A 20,964-nucleotide genomic window follows, 5' to 3' on the forward strand; every position below is an offset into this window, starting at 1 on the left:
TCAGTGACTCTTTGTTTTGTTATTTTGTTGGTGGAGGATCTTAGGTTGATGCTGATTGCTGACTGACCAGGCTGGTATCTATTGAAGGTTGAGGTGGCTGTGACAGTCTCTTAATAAGAGATAGTAATGAAAGTTTGCCACATCAGTTGACTCACAAATTATTTATCTGTAGCGTGCAGTGCTGTTTGACAGCATTTTATCCACCTTTCAAAACTGGAGTCAGTCCTCTCAAACCCTGAAACTGCTTTATCAACTATTATGTAATATTCTTAATCCTTTGTTGTCATTTCAACAGTCTTCACAGCATCTTCACCAGGAGTAGATTCTGTCTCAAGAAACCACTTTCTTCACTCATCCATAAGAAGCAACTTCTTCCCCACTGGTTTTATCATGAAATTTCAGCAATTCACATCTTCAGGCTTCACTCTTAACACTAGTTCTCTTATTATTTCCACCACATCTGCAGTTACTTCCTCTACTGAAGTCTTAAACCTCTCAAAGTCATCCAAGGGGATTGGATGGAATTGGAATCAACTTCTTACAAACTCCTGTGAATGTTGATACTTTGACCTGTTCCCATAACTCACAAATGTTCTTAGTGGCATCTAGAATGGTGACTCCTTTCCAGAAGGTTTTCCATTGACCCTGCCCAGATCCATCAGGGGAGTCCCCCGTCTATCACAACTGTAGCCTTCAGTTCAGTTCATTTCAGTCGCTCAGTCGTGTCCGACTCTTTGTGACCCCATGAACTGCAGCACGCCAGGCCTCCCTGTCCATCACCAACTCCCAGAGTTCACCCAAACTCATGTCCATTGAGTCAGTGATGCTATCCAATCATCTCATCTTCTGTCATCCCCTTCTCCTCCTGCCCACAATCCCTCCCAGCATCAGAGTCTTTTCCAATGAGTCAACTCTTCACATGACGTGGCCAAAGTACTGGAGTTTCAGCTTTAGCATCATTCCTTCCAAAGAACACCCAGCACTGATCTTCAGAATGGACTGGTTGGATCTCCTTGCAGTCCAAGGGACTCTCTTCTCCAACACCACAGTTCAAAAACATCGATTCTTTGGTACTCAGCTTTCTTTATAGTCCAACTCTCACATCCATACATGACTACTGGACTAAAGAATAAGACTTGAAAGTTGAAGTATTCCTTGATTCATGAGCTGCAGAATGAATGTTATGTTGGTAGACATGAAAACAATGTTGAATAATGTTGCTATTACTGCATTGCCAATGAGGAGTAATATCTTGAATCTTTTTCTGAGCAGTAGGTTTCAACAGTGGGTTTAAAATATTCAGGAAACCATGCTGTAAGCGTGTTGTCATCTAGACTTTGTTGTTCCATTTATGGAGCACAGGCAGAGTAGATTATCATTCTTGAGGGCCATGGGATTTGGGGGACTGTAAATGAGCATTGGCTTCAACATTAAGTCACCAGCTGCATGAGCCCCTAACGAGAGAGTCAGCCTGCCCTTTGAAGCTTTGAAGCCAGGCATTGACTTCTCCTCTCTGGCTATCAAAGTCCTGGACAGCAGCATCTTCCAACAGAAGATAGTTTTGTCTACACTGAAAATCTGTTTTCAGTGTAGCCACCTGGATTAATTAGCTAGATCCTCTGGGTGACTTGCTGCAGCTTCTACATCAGCACTTGTTGCTTTACCTTACACTTTTATATTACGGAGACTGCTTCTTTCCTTAAACCTCACGAACCAAGCTCTGCTGGCTTCACACTTTTCCTCACACTTGTCCTCATCTCTCTCAGCCTTCACAGAATTGAAGAGAGTAAGGGCCTTTAAATTATGTTGCGGCTTAAGGGGATATTGTGGCTTGTTTGATCTATCCATACCACTAAAACTTCATCAGCAATAAGACTTTCACTTTCTTAAAATTCATGTGTTCACTGGAGTAGCACTTTTAATTTCCCTTAAGAACTTTTCATTTGCATTCACAACTTGACCGTTTGGTGCAAGAGCCCTAGCTTTCGGCCTATCTCTGCCTTTGTCATGCCTTTCTCACCAAGCTTAATCATTTCTAGCTTTTGATTTAAAATGAGAGATGCAGGACTATTCCTGTCACTTTGAACACTTAGAAGCCATTATAGGCTTCTTAATTGGCCTAATTTCAATATTGCTGTGTCTCAGAGACACAGGAGAGGGAGAGAGATGGAAACAGCTGGTCAGTGGAGCAGTCAGAACAAACATTTACTAAGTTTGCTGTAACAACTACTATATTAATATCAAAGATCATTGATCACAGGTCACCAAAACAAATATAATAACAGTGAAAAGGTTTGAAGTATTGCAAGAATAACCAAAATATGACACACAAAATGAGCAAATGCTGTTGGCAAGATAGCACCGATAGATTTGCTTAACACAGGGTTGCTACGAACCTTCAGTTTGTAAAAACTGTAGTGTCTGTGAGGCACAATAAAGCAAAATCCAAAAATGAGGTATGCCTGTATTCTGTTGGATGGAATGTTTTATATATATGTGTGTGTGTGTACATGCTGGGTCTGTTTGATCTAAAGTATCATTCAAGTCCATTATTGTTTTATTGATTTTCTGTCTGAATGATCTATACTTTGTTGAAAGTGGGATATTGAAGTCCTCTACTATTATTGCATTGCTGTGTATTTTTGCCTTCAGATCTGTTAATAATTGTTTAATATATTTGGGTGCTCGAGTATTGGGTATGTACATATTTACAATTGTTATATTCTGCTTAAATTAATTCAGACCTGTTTATCATTGTATGGTGACCTTTGTCTTTTGTTACAGCTTTTGAGTCAGTCTGTTTTGTTTGATGTAATTGTGGCTACTCCTGACTTGTTTTCTATTTTAATAGAATATCTTTTCCCATCCCTTTACTTTCAGCCTATGAGTGTCCTTATAGCGCAAATGAGTCTCTTGTAGTGAGCATATAATTCAGTCTTGTTTTTATATCTATTCAGCTACTCTTTTTAGTGGTAAAAAATCATTTACATTTAGAGTAACTATTGATAGATAACAACTTACCTCCGTATTGTTCTTTGCTTTCTGATTATTTTGTGAGCCCTTTGTTCCTCTCTTTATGTTTATCCTTGTGAGTTGATGATTTTTTTTAGTGGTATGCTTTGGATTTTTATCAGCAACCGATGTCCCAGAAATGGTGGGACAGAGTTGTGACTGAGGCCTGGGAGTCGGGCACAGAGCACTGGCAGCCCTGGTTCAGTATATGGCAAGGCGTGTGGCATCCACCCATGGAGAGTGGGGCACCGCTGCCTCTGGGGCCCCTGGGGGCAGGCCTCACCGTAGTGCGGTCCCAGGAGCAGATGCAGTGGGGGCACTCCAGATAGCCCTGCTGAAGACTGTGCGGTCCTCGACAGCAAAGGCTGCAGAGGTCCACAGCAGGGAGGCTCACTGGGGTTCTCCTTCTCTCCTTCCCCCATCAAGTGATTCCTCTGAGGGCATCCTTCCTGGAGCCGAGCTGCTCTGGACTGGGAAATGAGGGGACGCAGCTGAAATGTTTCCTTCACAGTTCCCTTCACTGTGCGGCTGTCCCTGCTTTTTGAGCTCTGCACAGGTTTTGCTGCTGCTTTTTTGTAGTCCAGAGCTTTCTGTGTTTTAAGGACACATAGCTTCCCCTATTTTTATTGATTTGCTGTTTTCGTGGAGAGAAGTGTTAGTGCCTCTTAGCCCTCCACCTCGCTAGTGCCCTCTCCTCACTCATTTTTAAGTGCTCTGTTGCATCTCCACCCCTTCCTCCTGTGTGATATTCCCTGTATCAGATGGACTTTTTGGGGGTAGGGGTTGAGACTAATTGTTCTGATGAGAGGATCTTAAACATCAAGAGTACAGGTTTTGAATTTTTGTTGTGGTCTCCTGTTTTTAAAATACTCAGTACTGCTAATTCTTGCAAGGAAAAAGCTTACTCTTAAGCAGTTTTGCTCTTTAGTATTCCAGAAAGTCAACAATATTGGGAATATTTTATTATCAGTTTTTGTTTTCTGTTACTGATATTATTATACTATATACTACAATATTAATATTTATTATTTACAAACACTTTTTTCCTAATCATTAGCTACATTGATTGCCTTGCTCTCCATTTTTCACTTATTGTGACATATTGACTTACTGGGTTTCTGCTGTATTACTTTATTTTATTTTATTTTTAAACTTTACATAATTGTATTAGTTTTGCCAAATATCAAAATGAATCCACCACAGGTATACATGTGTTCCCCATCCTGAACCCTCCTCCCTCCTCCCTCCCCATACCATCTGTATGCTATATTACTTTAAATCCAAAACCTTCAGAACCAACTGAGGTGAATAAGGGAGCACTGTATTTTGCCTGTGTTTGTTTTGTGTTCTTTAGATAAAATACTTCAAAACAGTTGCTGTGGAAAAAGTCTGTTTTCTGAAGTTAAAAGATAGACCTGTTTAACCTGCCTCCCAGGGGCACGTTTCTACGTGGGTTGAAGTGAAAAACTATGGGAATCACTAAACTGCTACCTATTAGAAGGGAGACGGTATCTTTGAAGACTAGTTTAAATGGTCATTTTTTTTTAAAGCTCGGACCAGTTGACCTGCTGTCTTTAGTACATGTTCATAAATATTACATCCAAAATGATCATGCAAAACACAATAATATAAAGGCACACGAGAGAACTGGTCATAAAATTACTGAGGAGAGAAAGAAACAGGTGGTCACGATAAAATGTGTGTTTGGCATGGGCTGTGGGTAGGGTCACCAGAGAAACTCCAGGCCTCTTGTATAAGCGTGCCTGTGTGTGCTGGGAAAGCCTGATAGGATGTACTGTATTTTGAAGGAAGCCTTTCAGTTTCTAAGTTACAGTGAAGGAGTATAAGCTCCTTGAGAAGAGGGACTATGATTTCCACATCTTTAATTGCACAGTGACATCTACAACAGTGTGTGAGTTAAGAAATGTTCCACATATAACTGAGTCCAGTGTTAATAAGTGAATGATAGCATTAAATAAGCTTTTTCCCATAATATGTAGAAGCTTCCTCTTTCTTCTGCACCACAAACTGAACCTGTATTTCAGACTTCCCTGCTCCTACAAATTTCCAAAGCCCATAAACTTGTAAAGTGTATTATGGAGCAGGTGTCAGCAAACTACCAATCCCTGGGACAAATGTGGCCCACGGCCTTCAAACTAATCGTGGTTTTTACATTTTTAAATGGTTGAAAAAAATCAAAAGGATAAGAGTGTTTGGTAGCCCCAAATTATATGGAATTAGGTTTCAGTTTCTTTAAAGCTTTATTGGTTTATTGGAACTCAGCTACAATGCTCATTTGTTACATATTACCTGCAACTCCTTTTGTCCTACAATAGTGGGATTGAGTAGTTGCAGCAGAGACCACCTGACCAGCCAGAATGAGACTATTACTGTCTAGCCCTTTGCAGAAAAAGTTTACTTACTCCTACCCCTTGATCTGGAGCAATATGTAAGCTCCATCAATAAATGAGGAGTCAGCTGTGCTGAATGATAGCCTAGAGCTGAGTGTTCAGATATAATAAGAATCCTGATTTTGAACACTGAAAGCATGTTAATCCATTGTTCAGCATGAAGCCTATAGGCTGCACAGTATCACCTCCATTTTACAGATGGAAAAATTGAGGTTCAGAGAGGTTGACCTGCCAAAGTTTAGATAGTAAGAGTTTCAGACTTGGGGAGTCTGTCTTGAGCCTTTGCACTGTACCCTTTTGCTATGCCACCTCCCCTTACATATTTCAGCTCCTTTGATGTTCTGAGAACAACTAGGTTGTCCTACATTGCACGAACATCTTCCTGTTACAGTTTTTCTTCTTTTTTGGCTGTACTGTGTGGGCATGTGGAATCTTAGTTCCCCAACCAGGGATGGAACCTATGTGCCCTGTAGGAGAAGTGCAGTCTTAACCACTGGACCCCTGGGGAAATCCCCCTGCTGCAGTTTAAATTAGATATTTCCAGTATCTGATTGTACTAAATATTACATATCAGGAAAGCATTTGATGTTCATTCTTTGGATGGAACAAACATACAAAATATTGTCAATCTCACAGATGACAGCTTTCAAGGCTTGTCAGGGACGGGGGTCAGTGAGGAAGGGTAAAGATTTATGTTGACCATTTTTCCTTTTGTTCTCAAGGCAGAGTGTATGATGAGTCTGTAATGAGACATAATGGTTAAAGGGCTTAAGCTTGGCTGATGAGGGGACTGAAGGTGGAGGTGGTTGTTTTATGGATTCTGTATCAAGACTTGCGTAAAAGGCTGATGATTCTGAGGCTTTAAGCTAGATCTGCTTCTGGACTTCTGAGTGAGTATTCTCAAGGAAAATTTCCTTAGATTTCTTTAGAGTGAATACTAGTAAATCCTTATATCATATAGTATGATTCTTTAGGGTCATTAAGTCATGCAGTATGATTTTTTAGGGTGTCATGTAGTATGATCAAGTGGAGGATGCCAATCCTTTCTCCCCACGTTGAATAAGAAGGCGTAGGAGAAAGCATTTGATTTCCCATCTAGGTGGTGATGGCAGATGGGTTAGAGGTTGGACCTTCTCCTGCATGTGTCCATTCTTGCTGACCCTGCTCCTTCCAATATCAGCCTACTTTCCCTTTGGATTGTTTTTGTCAGTAGGACCATGATTATCACAGTCACATAGGCTTAAAACTTTGGAATTACTTGTGGTTCCCTCTCCCCTTTTATCAAATTGTCCTTTGATTATTTTCCAGTCACAGTATCCTTACTGCAGTCTCCATTTCCATCCTAGCTCCTCAGACTTTTGCTAAAATTGAACTGACTCTTCTCTCTTCCTACATTCTACTGTCATTAAAAAATGTCTCTCACTAACCTCAGAAACCTTCACGTTTCTCATGGTGCAAGAGCTAGCTATTGGTTGGCATTTAAGACACTCCACAGTCTGGTTTTTAGCTACCTTGCAGCTTTTATAGTAGCTACCTGCTCTGGGCTAATCATTCTGCCACTCACTGTCATAGCTGCATCACACCAGCAGCATCCTATTTCTGTCCCCACAACTTAACCCATCAGTTTTGTTCTCTTGATTCTGTTTTTGTTTTGTTTTTTTAAAGACCCAATTTGATTTCAGTTTTCTTCCCAGACCACCCTGACCTTTGGCAATAACTCCTTCTATTTGTTCACTTTAGTTTTGTCATAGTCACTGGATCCTTAATTTGTGCTACATGGATCCATATTTATCTCAGTGTTTTTCTGTTTCATAAGGGATGCTCAATTAAAAATAATTAATGGTGATAATGAGTACCTTTTCCTAAAACTGCAGAGTAAAGAGCTTAAGTCTTAACTCGGTTCAGTTCAGTCACTCAGTCGTGTCCGACTCTTTGCGACCCCCTGGACTGCTGCATGCCAGGCCTCCCTGTCTTGACTAGTCTCTGATCAAAAAGGAGTTATTGCTTGGGCAGAGTTACAGAGTTCCTCTTACAGTGTTCCATAAATCAGCTTTTAGAGAAGAAATGTTTAATTCCTGTCTATGCATGACTTTCCCTCTAGGTGCCAGGAAAAGCAAGCAAATGCAAAGTTTCTGAGTCTGCGCACTGCTGATAAACATTTGCTCCAACCACCCTTGGCCTTGAAAATGTCATCGCTAACCTTTCTTCTGTCTAGAACAGTGATTTGCAAACTTCATTTGCCCAAATACTCCCTAATAGTTTCTTAGAAATCATCTTAAAAGGAAATTGTTCTTTTCTACATTTAAAGCTGTTCCTAAGTATAAATATTGGCAAAAGATAGAATTTCCAGCATAGTATAAATATTGACATTTTAAAACAAAACATTGCTCTTTCAAATATATCCAATGCAGGCAAAATATCTTAGAAATTTAATGCCATCAGCCATATAAAAGATAAAGATATTGAAAATTTTACATCTTTGTTTATTCTTTGTTTTTTTTTAATATAAATTTATTTATTTTAATTGTAGGCTAATTACTTTACAATATTGTATTGGTTTTGCCATACATCAACATGAATCCACCACGGGTGTACATGTGTTCCCCATCCTGAACCCTCCTCCCACCTCCCTCCCCGTACCATCCCTCTGGGTCATCCCAGTGCACCAGCCCCAAGCATCCTGTATCATGCATCGAACCTGGACTGGTGATTCTCTCTTTGAATTTGTATTTCATTCCAATTTCCCCACAGGATTTTATCCTATAGATTACTACAATAATCCCTAGATAGAATCCAAAAAATCAAATTGTGAAAATGTAGGGTCATGTTATTGCTATTATAATGAAAGAAAAAAGGATATTTTAGTTTGTATTATCACACAAGGGACAAAAGTAAATGTAGTGACATTTGTTGTACAGACTGACCATTCACTGAACTGAGAAAGGCCCCACCACATGGCTTCCCCAGAGAAGCCTGCACATTTGGGAATAAGGGGCTGGACTGGAGGGAGGGTCCAATTCTGTTAGATCAGATTCTTATATTCTTGGAGCTTGTTGTCATAAAGTTTACTAGATATCTTTATGTCCAAAAGTAATATTGATTACACTATCATACATCTTTGCCAAAAATATATAAATTAACATTTTAAAATTTATGCATTGTGCTAAATTTCTATTTAGCATAATGAAAATCTTTTATTTTACCTAATCAAAATACATTTAAGATTTTGACACGTTAAATGAAATGTGAAATTGTTGAAAGTCCTCTTTTAATGAGAGTAATTTTCTAATTAGTTTATCCCTGGATAAATGTGGCCAGCTAGAATGAAAGAGGTCTCAATGTCAGTTCTGTTTCTGCCTTTCATTTCTATCTATGTAAATGCTGAAGAACAGCTCCTAAATAAAGAGATGGGTTTGGAAGTAATTTTATTAAAAAATTTTACTCAATTTTTAAAATCCCATGCCAAGATTGTATATCATCCTTCAACTGAAAATATGATTAGTTTATTGTTCTTTTTGTTGTTGAAAACAGAGAATTGGTAGCTCTCACTTTTAGAAATATTTGTTACTTAGTGATTCATTCTCAAATTTGGGGATATAAACCCAAATGGCTTTACCAAGACTATCAAATGGTTATTAACTGTACCCGTCACTCTTTCACTTAGAAAAACTTCATTTAATCCAGCTGGAAAATCCAACCAGTTACTTTCAAAAACATTTTTTCAGATATTTTTTGATAAAATTAGTGCTTTGTATATATTTTTATCACAATATATATTTCATTAAATATATAACTCATTCAAAAACTTTGAGCTGCAGATTTAATCATTCAATTTATGGTAAATGTCTACCATATAATGAAATCAAGTCAGATATCCACCATCTCCTCATTAAATCAGATAACCAGATCATATTTCCTTTCTGTCAGAAAGTCTGACCTGACCATTCAAATATTGTGGTAATGAATTTTAAAGAATAAAATTTATTTTAAAATTACAGAATATTTTTTAAGAGATTACTAAAAGCACTCAAAGTATAAAATTCATAGACTTAATGTATATTTTTTAAAAACAATATGAGTCAATATACAATTTCCCAGTATTTAACTTTTAATAAGTCACAGTCTCTGTAAGCTAAAATTGTAAGTTATTAGGAAGCATGTAGGTTGATAAAACAAGAAGTAATCTTTCACTAAACATGTGGGCATACATTGAACTAGTGTATTTGACGCTTAGTAGAATTAGGAATCCAGAGAAGGCAATGGCACCCCACTCCAGTACTCTTGCCTGGAAAATCCCATGGACGGAGGAGGCTGGTGTGCTGCAGTCCACGGGGTCGCTGAGAGTCGGACACGACTGAGCAACTTCACTTTCACTTTTCACTTTCATGCATTGGAGAAGGAAATGGCAACCCACTCCAGTGTTCTTGCCTGGAGAATGCCAGGGACGGGGGAGCCTGGTGGGCTGCTGTCTGTGGGGTCACACAGAATCGGACACGACTGAAGTGACTTAGCAACAGCAGAATTAGGAATCAATAACATTATCAGGATCAGATTTTTCTGTAGAATATTCTGTAGGGTGCTAAAAACTAACTGGTGTGGCAACTAAAATCTAATCTAATTTTCTGTTACTAGCTGATGGGAAATATCATTTCATAAAATTTGAGATTTGACTGTATTTGAAATAAATATTTCATGATATCATGAAAAGTTTTTTAATGTAGGTTTTATTCAATGCATCATGAAAATTCTGGTAATAATTTAAATAATTCACTGAAAAGTAATTAAAATAATCAGCACTACTAAACTATTCTTATTTAACTGTTCAAAGGTACTTTTATGAGGATTCAGTGATTGTTCTGAGGATGAATATTTTAAATAATATAAAAAGTACTCATGAGAAAAGCTGTTTGTAGTATTCAACATTTCTTTCAGGTACTTCCTGCTTTGCTGGTGGTAGGGTTTCCATCAAGAGTGATCTATTTCTTCCTGGGCATGAATCTGAAGATGGAAGTAGCCTATTTGTTAAATAAAAATCAGCATTACTTCCACTGTATCCCACTTTACCACATATTCAGATTTTAAACATCTTAACAATTCCCCAAACACCTTGTCTCTAAATCTCCCTGAACAGAACTATAGAACAGGGAGCTTCAGGCAGCCCCAAGGACTCTGGAGACTTGAATGCTTCAAGGAAGTACAGCCTAGCATGATTTGTAGGGGAGTAGTGTGCCTTCAATTTATAGAATGGAAGAATTGTCCAAGACAATTTATCTTGGACAAGACAAGAATTATTGTCTATACAGTATTCTGTTGTTTTTTGATTGCTCAGTTTGAGGGAAGGTTATATTAATATATGAAAGGTGAGGATGTAGAGGAAATTTCCTTTAAAATTACCCCTTAAGGATTTCCTGTTGGTCCAGTGGCTAAGACTTCACGCTTTCAATGCAGGGGGCCTGGGTTTGATTCCTGGTCGAGGAACTGGATCCCACATGCCATAACTAAGACCCAGTGCAGCCAAATAAATAAATATTAAAAAAATAAAATAACCCTTTCTCAAGAACCCCTTGAAAGGTTTTGAGGTCACCCACATTAGGGCTAGATACACCCCATCTCACTCTTCTCCAGAGCGTTGAAGATTTCTGTCATTTTCATGTGTTTGTGAAACGTTTTCATCAGTGACCTTGAACTTTTTTTTTTAAGTTCCCATTTGATTAAAGTTCTTATTTAGGACTTTCTTAGTGAGCACTAGAGAAAACTGGGTTACTCTTTTGTAGGGGAGTGTAAAACAAACTAACCTGCCCCTGACTCGTTAATGTCATGAAGCTTATCCGTCAACCAACCAACACCAAGCCTTTGAGTTCCCTTTATCAGATAATGTCAGGAACACCTGGGTTATAGCATTCTTTCCACCTCCGTCTAGTGCTTATTCAGCCCTGAGCTGTGTTGAAACTGCATACATACCAGGTATAATGTTAAGAAACAGTTTTCAGTGCAGACAGCTGAAACCCAATCACTCACTCTGCTGAGTGTTGTGGTGATTGCACCGCACTTTACTTGCTTGCTTAAAATGTGTAAAGAGCACCGCTGGGAACAATGAGCATGACTTTTGTTCATTTTGTGTGTATAGTGAGAAAAATGTGGGAACTGCAAATAGTAAACTAATGATGATTCAGGAAATTCAGGAAAGACAGGTAAAAGAAAATAAGTAAACCTTAAGTCATAAAACTTGCATTAAATCCTACATTCTTTATATAGTCACCTTCCTTGTGTTCTACCAGTAGTGTCTGGGGAGGAGAATAGGTGGGGGAACCTTTACAAAACAGATCTATTAAAAACCCGACTTACAGTTTCAAAAATAAGGGATTTTTTTGCACAATATATGAATATAATGGTGTGCAGTATGCTGTTTTAGATACCATAGTTTTTTTGTTTTTTTTTTTTTGAGAAAGGTTATTTATCCATTCAAAGACTGCATGCTACTACAAGGTTTTTTATGGGCTTACTGAATAAAGTCATTTATTCCAAGGCTCTATGTGACTGTCAGGTTTGGGATGAAAATTTTAACTTCTGTTCAGGGTAGAAGGAAACAGAATAAGATAAGCGTTAGGAATTTCCCAAGGCTAAGAGGAATCTTTGTACGAAGAAGAGAAAGGACTTGGGACCTGGTAACCAGTCTGCCTCACCCAGGGTATGTCTCCCTAAACTTGTATCCTTGGTCCTCGATTTGCTTTATTTTCTGCCTTGGATGCACAAGGTTTTATCACCTTTCTGCAAAAGATTCCTAAAATCTAGTGCCCTGACCTCTCATGAATTCTAGAAGTTCTCTACCAGCTTACTGGATATTTTGTGAGCATCACCAGCACCTTAAATGTAATACATTAAAAAACAAAGGCAGGGTTATTCCCCACCCCGCCCCCACCCACTTCTGCCACCTGCTCATCACTCTTTCAGAATGTGTGGCAAAGCTGCCAGTTGCCTGTTCTTTGGGCTTAGGAGGTGCTTAATTCATCGCAGTGCAGGCACGCCATGGCTCTCTGCTCTTGGAGGAAGCCTAGATGTGTTCACCCTTTACATCTAGAATAAAAAGTTTGCTGATGAGCTAGAGGCTTCAGTGCTGAGCTTTCAGGAGGCAATGCCTGAGCCTGCTCCAATCAACACTCCCTCCATTGCTTCAACGTGTGGTGCTGAGTATCTGCCTGGTGCCTCTGTGGTCCCTGCAAAGAAACAGCTGGGCTCCTGCCCCTTTGCAGATTACTTTTCATCTCTTCTGTTGGATTAAGTGGGGTTTGACTCTGCTTTTACATCCAAGTGCATCTCTTTAAGTTTCTCACCCTTAACCATGCTTGGGCATGAAGGGGGTGCATAATTCCAGTGTATTTTTTAAATTGTCTTTGTCCTTCATTTATAATTGATGACAGTCATTTCTGATATCCCTGAGAACTTCTTAAAAATCTGTCCTTTCAGACACGTGGTCAATGCTTTCTTGTGTGGGCTGTCAGATATGTAGATGGTGTATTTGGGAAACCTGTGAGTGTAGTGCCTTCCCCTAACGCCCAATTCCAGACCTTCTGAATGTGGGACACTTCTGTGACTCAGTGATGAATCTCAGAGGATTCATCTGAGCACGTAGGTGCTCTATTCATCATAGAGCACGTAGGTGCTTTCAGACTCTACTGTGCGGTGCCCCACTTGAAACAAACAGCACCATGAAAGTAGGGCTTCCTTGGAGTTTAGGAATGTCTACGAAAAGTGAAGACAGCCATGGAGAAATCAGCCATAGTACACAGCTGGGATGCATGTACACCTAGGTTCCCATTCTGTTGGAGACTTTTAAACAGACACTTTCAGAGTCATTCTGTGCTTGGTAACCAATAACAGGCTAGACATTTTTGTTGTTGTTCAGATCAATGACATTCAGATCCATAATTGCTTATATTCATCCAAAAATAAGACAGACACAGGGAAAGGTAGCTGACTGTAAAGGAGGTTTCTCAAGGGGCCTCAAGTGCAGCTGGTATTTGAAAGCATAAGGATCTGGAGTTTTGATCTTTGTCCTGACACTTGCTGGTGGTGTAACTGAGGCAGGTTACTGAGGCTTTCTGACTCCCAGTTTTCCCTATAAAGCTTTCTTTGTAGGCCTGTTGTAGGAGTTAAATGAGGTAATATCTGAATCATACCTAGTGAATGATGGCCGAGGTAGCTGGAATATTGTACAGTAAAACAGAAATAAAACATCTGCAAAATTCATCATGGTGTTAAAGGGTGTCCTAATTGGCCTGGCATAATGGGTTGCAGGGCTTACAGGTCACCTTATTTTTCATGATTCAAGGATGAATGATCCCAGAACCTGGGGCAAAAAAAAAAAAAAAAACTCCCACAAGATGGTTGGCAAAAGCAAAATGGCTCAGACTGTGGGAATAAGGGTGCTGTGAAAGACGGAAGGGAGGCCAGGGGCCAGATGAGCAGATAGATCATACATCAATTCAGTAGAAGGACAGTTCACACCAACCCCCATATAAGAGCATTTACTGAAGCGCCAACTACCCATCATCAAGTGGAGGTGATGGAGACGTAAAATGATTACAAGCCACGTGGTGGAGGTGCAGAGAGAGTAGTGTAAGAGCAGAAGCAGAGATTCCCAGATGAGGGACTCAGAGAACGCTTCCCCAAAGTGGAACACAAGTGAAGTCTTACAAAACAAATCATTAGGCATTAGCAGAGGTAATATCCCCAAGCAGCACAAATGGCATGTGTAAGAAAGAAAAGCGTGGGGACAGAAAACACAGTTTGATTCTTTAAGATGATATTTTCCCAGTGGAGCTCCATTTTTCTTTACTACGAAGACCTAGATTCTAAGCCTAGGTTTGGTTCTGGTCTCTTACACTGACCCACACTACCTGCCTCATCTCCTTGGCTAACATTAAGGGAGATTTCACTTGGTAAGAAGTGCTCTTGACATCTTGTCCGAAAGCCCTGACCATGAACTCTTCAACAATAGTGACGTTAGATTCAGCTCTGAGCCAGCGTCTCAGATTTCCACTAGACTGGTTCTACAGCAAGTGTTCTGTGGCTCAGGGAGTTCCCCAGCCCACTCACGTATATTTGCACTGAAATGAATTGCTCACTCAAGCCCTACAGTAATAGCCTCCACGAAGAGTAGACAGCTTAAAAGGCAGTCTCTCGTTAGACCTCAGTAGAAAGATTAATGGATACCAAGGTCTTGCATTTCAGTGGCTCTCAAATCTAATTTATCATCAGAATTGCTTGAGGAATTTTTAATGCAGAGTCCCAGCTCTTACTCAGAGATTCTAGGATGTAGCCTGGGTCTGTATTAAAGAAAAAAAAAGAGTCTCCCACAAGTGACTGCGATCATCAGCCAGATCAGGGAACCTCGGTTGAGGAGAGGGTCACTGGGCTGTCTGTTCACTGACCACTGCTGATGGAATCTCACCAGTCAGGTTCTGCTTCCTGAGAGGAGATACCAAAAGATACCAGTCATGCTCTGGTCTGGAAGTGGAGGTACAGCCATCTGAGTGGTAGCAGTGTTTCTCCTTGTAGGCAGAGGCAAGAAAAGCCAGTGAGCAGAGACATACAGAAGCAACTCACATGCAGAGCTCTGCAGACGAGACATTGCAGGCGTGTCCTGGCAGCCTTCCAGTCCCCCGTCCCCTCCTGAAGCATGGCCACACTCCTTTCTTGTCTTCCCGGAGATGTTCCTTTATCCTTATAATAAATTATTCTCAGTGGCTAAAGCCCACATGAGTCATTTTTGTTACAATTAAAGAGCCCAATGACTAGGAGTCTGACTAAAATCGTTTCTCTAAAGAACAGTTGAGGGATATATTTTTATTGGTATTTAGTGAATTTACAATGTTGTGTTAGTTTCAGGTGTATACAGTATGATTCAGTTATGTACATGTGTGTGTGTGTGCTAGTTGCTCAGTTGTGTCTGACTCTTTGTGACCCCATGGATTGTAGTCCGCCAGGCTCCTCTGTCCATGGAATTCTCCAGGCAAGAAGACTGGAGTGGGTTATCATTCTCTTTTCCAGCAGAAAGATTCTTTACTACGTGAGCCATCAGGAAAGCCATTTATATATTATTTAGCTATATATATATTCTTTTTCAGATTCTTTTCCATTATAGGTTATTATAAGGCATTGAATATAGTTGGGCTTCCCCTGGTGGCTCAGAGGGTAAAGCGTCTGCCTACAATGTGAGATACCTGAGTTCAATCCCTGGGTTGGGAAGATCCCCTGGAGAAGGAAATGGCAACCCACTCCAGTGCTCTTGCCTGGAAAATCTCATGGATGGAGAAGCCTGGTAGGCTACAGTCCATGGGGTCGCAAAGACTGGGACACGACTGAGTGACTTCACTTTCACTTCTTTCATGCTCTATGGCAGGTAGGTCCTTGTTTGTCTGTTTTATGTATAGTAGTGAGTATCTGTTAATCTCAAACTCCTACTTTATCCCTCCCCCAGGCATACACTGTGAACACGCTCTGGTACAACATAACTTTCTTTCAAACAAGTCTGGAAATGGGCTCAGGGGAGGAAAAAACCAAATCATTCTAACTATTGAGTCATTTATTTAGTAATCCTTTTTGAAAAAAGGAAAAAGAAAAAAAAGATGCTGTATCTAGCTATATCTATACGAAAGATGACAGGAAGAGATGGAAGCCACGCATGAACTGACGGGGCCCAGATGGGCCTCCAGAAGGGAAAAGGAACTATAGCTGGTTTTGTGGTTCAGATGATGTCTGAGGCTGAGCCAGCCTCCGTTATACTGATCCCAATCTGTTCCTTCTGCCTCGCCCTCTCTGAGTCAGCCCGAGGCTGGCAGAGGTCTCTGAACCGGGCCGGCATGTTTGCCCTGGTGGGTTGAAAACAATCAACACCGTCCAAGAAACAAATAGAGCACAGCTGTTCTCAGATGGGAAAACAGGCAAGCCACTCTTTTCAAAGGGAGCATCCTTGCCAAGCCAGGATGTCCGCAGGGTCTTCCTGCACAGAGCACTTCAGTACTCTTCTACTCTTGAACAGGAAAAAGTTCAAGCCTCCTAAGCCACCACCACACGCCTAAAACCCAGAGACATCAAGCCAGTCAGGGGGTGGGGGGGTTTAAAGCCGTGTTTCTTGAGTGGGTCAGTGGTCTAACTTATTGGCTGCTTACTCCCCTAATGAGTTTGAGGCTACAGAGGCCACTCTGGCCAATCAGTTCTACTCTGCTGGCTCCTGTGGCCGTAGAACCATCCTGAATCCATCCAGCCAGACCCTGCCTCAAGAGGAGAGACTGGAAATGGACCCCACCAGTTCTAAGACTGGGAAGGCCACCCCAAACAGGGTAAATTGAGTCTGGAATGTCATTATGTCCCTTCTGGTGGTTTTCAAATTATTTCCCAGAACCCCAGAAGGTTTCCAGACCCCTGGAAGAGGAGAGTGGGATCTGAATCTCTCCTAACCCCTGGTTTCCAAAAGCAGTCCGGCCTTCATCTATTTACTCATTGGGCTTCCTATCATTGGGTTGGATGAATGGACTCCTAACTGATAAAGACTAATAGCTCATGCTGGATGTGTGGATATGTGAGGGCATGCAGGCACATGCACACCAGACACTGTGCTCCGTGCTTTAGATGCCTTAGCTTGTGCCTTCAGACAATTCTCTGATTGTCTCCATAGCACAACTGAGAAAACAGAAGTCACCTGTCTTATCCAAGGTCATAAAGCTAGTGTATGGGAAAGCCAGGAATTGGGTGCTGCTCCTTCTGACTCTGGATGCTGGCTCTTAATGGCCTCCAGAAAGAACCACAAGGGGAAAAACAGAAAGGAGGGAGGAAAACAGAAAGTCAGCCTTGCCTGCCCGTTGGAATCCTCTGGGAAGCTTTAAAGATTACAGACTCCAGGCTCACGCCTCTGGAGATACTGATTTCCTGGATCTAGGGAGCAGCCCAGGCTTAGGGATTTGTTTTTTCAAGGTTGAGAGCCACTACATTAGAGAAACTGTGATAGGAATTCAATAATTAAAATTACACGTCAACACTGATTTGAGGGTGTCAAAGATAGGAATTTCCCTCATGGCAAATTACTCAACTGACGGTGTAAAAAATGTCCTTTAAGAAAGAGAAACACAACAGACTTTCCCTGTAACTCTGCTGCAAGACTTTTGCTGCTCTCTTTCTCTCCCATGGCTCAGCCATGAACTAACTTGAGATCATGGGACGGTCACTAATTTGGTGAGGCTGCATGGAGAATAGCTGACATCTAGAGGAGACGGCAAGGACATGGGAAAATTATAAACTGGGGATTGGGGTCCAGCGTCTGGGATTCCGTCTTCTATGTACCCACTGCAACTGGCAAGAGAGGTGCTCACCCCAGGGATGAATTTAAGGGGACTCAAAAAAAACCCCTAAAACTCAGTCATCAAGATAAATACTAGTACTATATTTAAAAATACAAATTTAATGCAAAAAAGACTCACAGTGAACAAAATGTCATTAACTATAGACTGAATCTGACAGGGTTGGGGCTGGGATGAGGGCAGTGGGGTGAGAGGTGCAAGTGTAGGCTTTGATCTCCCATATTTATTTAAAATAGATTTTTTTGATGTTAATTTTGATTTTTAAAAGTATTATTTTTCTTAAATGTTGTGCCCCATCGTTTACTCAAGGGGAGTAGATAACTTCTTTATGGCTTGTTCAGATCCTTCTGAATTAAGTGATGGGAATATCACAAAAGCCTTCCAACATTAACCTCCCAGGGACCTGATGCAATTTCCTGCCTCAGAGTGAACACTTCAACAGAAAAATTACCAGCAGGTGAGAAAGAGAGAGGGTAAGGAGAGGGTGAGCTGTGTGCCGGACCAGTCCATGTCACTAGGGGCAGCCTTGGAGTCCTGTCTGCTGATAACTTGAGGTAGGGATGTATTTAGGACCTGAACACAACGTCCATCATACAGGCTCCTGACTTTTCCCTTGGTAAGTTAACCTCAGCACTCCTTATCTGTAGGATAAGAGCCAATAATATACATTCCTCATGGGGATGTTTTAAGGAGAGGTGACATCATATATGTAAATCACTTCACACACTGCCTGGTATATTCTAAGCGCTAAAAACATGGCATTTATTATCATCTGACGATTCCATTTCTAAGTCTGTTCTAGAAGCTCTACCTTCCTAATCTCAGTCTACTTGGGGAACATCTCACTGCTTACTGATCACTCACCAGAGGGTGGGCCAAACCAGTCAATTTTGTTGCTTATAAATAAGTCTGGGAATTTATCACTAAAATGGACCAGGATTAGAAAAGGGATGGAGAAGCCTGGATTCTAGGCTTAGCTATATCCCTTCACATCTCTGGGCCTCTTTATTTCTGCTTTATGAAGTGAAGATATAAATATTAGTATCTTTCCTGTTGTTTTCCTCTTGTGGGGTCAAAGAAAAAAGGGTGGAGAAGTAACTCACAGTTGTAGTTCTTGAAGTGGGCTCATTTCTTTGGACTGACTCACCCAGATCTGACACTGAACTTCAATAATCCTTAGAAGTAGATTCTTTATTCAGGACTTTAAAATGATAGCAGAAAAGTTTAATTGAGAGTAACAAAATTTGAACTCTAGAATGAGCTACATGTTACTTACCCAACTCTTTCTCTGAGAGAATAGACATTAGTTCTGGCCTTAACCATGTTACTTTCCATAGGGAACTGGGGAAATGCCTTCCTCCTAGTCCTGAGAAGTACAGCCACTTGTGTTGTCCTGACTGTATATTTTGATCTCCTTAAATGTCCCATGTAGTTACATATTCTTTGTGTGAATGTGTTTGAAGGGTCACTTCTTTTTCCCAAAGCTCATGCACTAATTCATGAGAATTTTCAGTGATTTGGACACTAAGTGCTCATAATTCAAACTCGAACTTGAATGGCAGAGTCACCTTCCAACCATCATTAGAGAATGAGTGCAGGGTGTTGATCGAGAGCTGGGCTCTGATGCTATGTGGTGCCACCGAGCAAAGGGCCTTTCTCTGTTAAATGGGGCATGGTAGACTTGGTCTCATAGGACTACAGTGAGAAATGTCAGAGTGGATGTTCATAAAGTGTCTAGTGAATAGCAACCATTCAATAAACGTTAACCATTATTGTATTGACCCTAGCTGTGTTCGCTATTACACTGGTCTGCACAATTCTGAAGCTTGAATCTTGTTCTATGGGGCAGTTGCTACGAATTACAACTACTGCTCCCTATTACACTTCGTGGCAATGTTTTGTCTTTATTCCTTTGCTTTCTTCTTCTCTTCACAGTAGCAATGGGAAGGATTATATAGAAAGACTGATTCCAGGAGGTCTTTCTCCCTCCTGTTGCTGCTATAACAAATTACTACAACTTAGCGGCTAAAAACAACATAAATTCTCAGTTCTGGAGGTCAGAACTTCAAAATGGGCCTCACGGGGCTAAATTCAAGCAAAGCAGTCAGAATGATAAGGGAGGGATACTGGGGAGAGAAGATGATGCTGAAACCAGCCTCTGTGCACCAGTGCCTAATTGAATCTCAGAGACAGAGTTTTGGGTGAAGTAGAAAAGAATAGTTTTATTGCTTTTCCAGGCAAAGTGGGCCACAGTGGGCCAATGCCCTCAGAACTGGGCATCCTGACCTGGAGGGGGTGGTGAAAAGTTTGACTAATGGTTCAAAGAGGAGGGCATGATCAGCTCGTGGACTTTCTTCTAATCAGTTGGTGGTGAGATAAATGGGAGTCAGCATCATCAACCTTCTGGTTCCAGCTGGTCTGGTGTCTATGTGCTCGTGGGCAAACAGTTAGCTTCTCCCACCTGGTGAGGGTTTCAGTATCTGCCCAAAGCAGCTCAAAGATATTGTTGTGTGTATCTTTTGAAGGGGAACCAGAACCCTTTCCCAGGGCTACAATATTGTTTCTTGACTGCTCTTCCCTTGTCTCTGCATCCCCTCTCTTCCCTGATTAGTAAGTGTTTAAACGCCTGTTGGAACTCAAGGAAGGTCATGGAGGCTGGATGAAACCCATCTCCTACAAACAAAAACCAGAGGATACAGAAAGGCTTTTGTGCCACAGGGTCCTGCTCTGTGTCAGGGATAGGTGGTGTTTAAGAGGAGAAAGAAAGGGCTTTTGGGGTGCTGGCAATTCCTGAGTATTGACCTGGCTGGTGGTTGTATGGGTGTTTATCTTGAGATAACCATTGTACAGAATGCTTTTGTTTTGTACACTCCTTTGGATGTATGTTCTATTGCAGAAAGGGAGACCCCTTCTAGGGCCCGAGAGTGGGCTCTTGTCTAACATTCAGAAATGAATTGTCTGAGGAGACGCACATGTTGACAAAGCAAGAGACTTTATTGAGAAGGGGCACTCAGGTGGAGAGCACGAGGGTAAGGGGACCTGGGAGGACTTCTCTGCCAAGTGGTTTGCACTCTCAAGTTTTATGGTGATGGGATTAGTTTCTGAGTTGTCTCTGGCTGATCATTCTGACTCAGGGTTCTTCCTCGTGGAGCACGCATCACTCAGCCAAAATGGATTCCAGCAAA

The sequence above is a fragment of the Bos taurus genome, chromosome 27, assembly GCF_002263795.3.
Source record: "Bos taurus isolate L1 Dominette 01449 registration number 42190680 breed Hereford chromosome 27, ARS-UCD2.0, whole genome shotgun sequence".
NCBI classification, from domain to species: Eukaryota; Metazoa; Chordata; class Mammalia; order Artiodactyla; family Bovidae; genus Bos; species Bos taurus.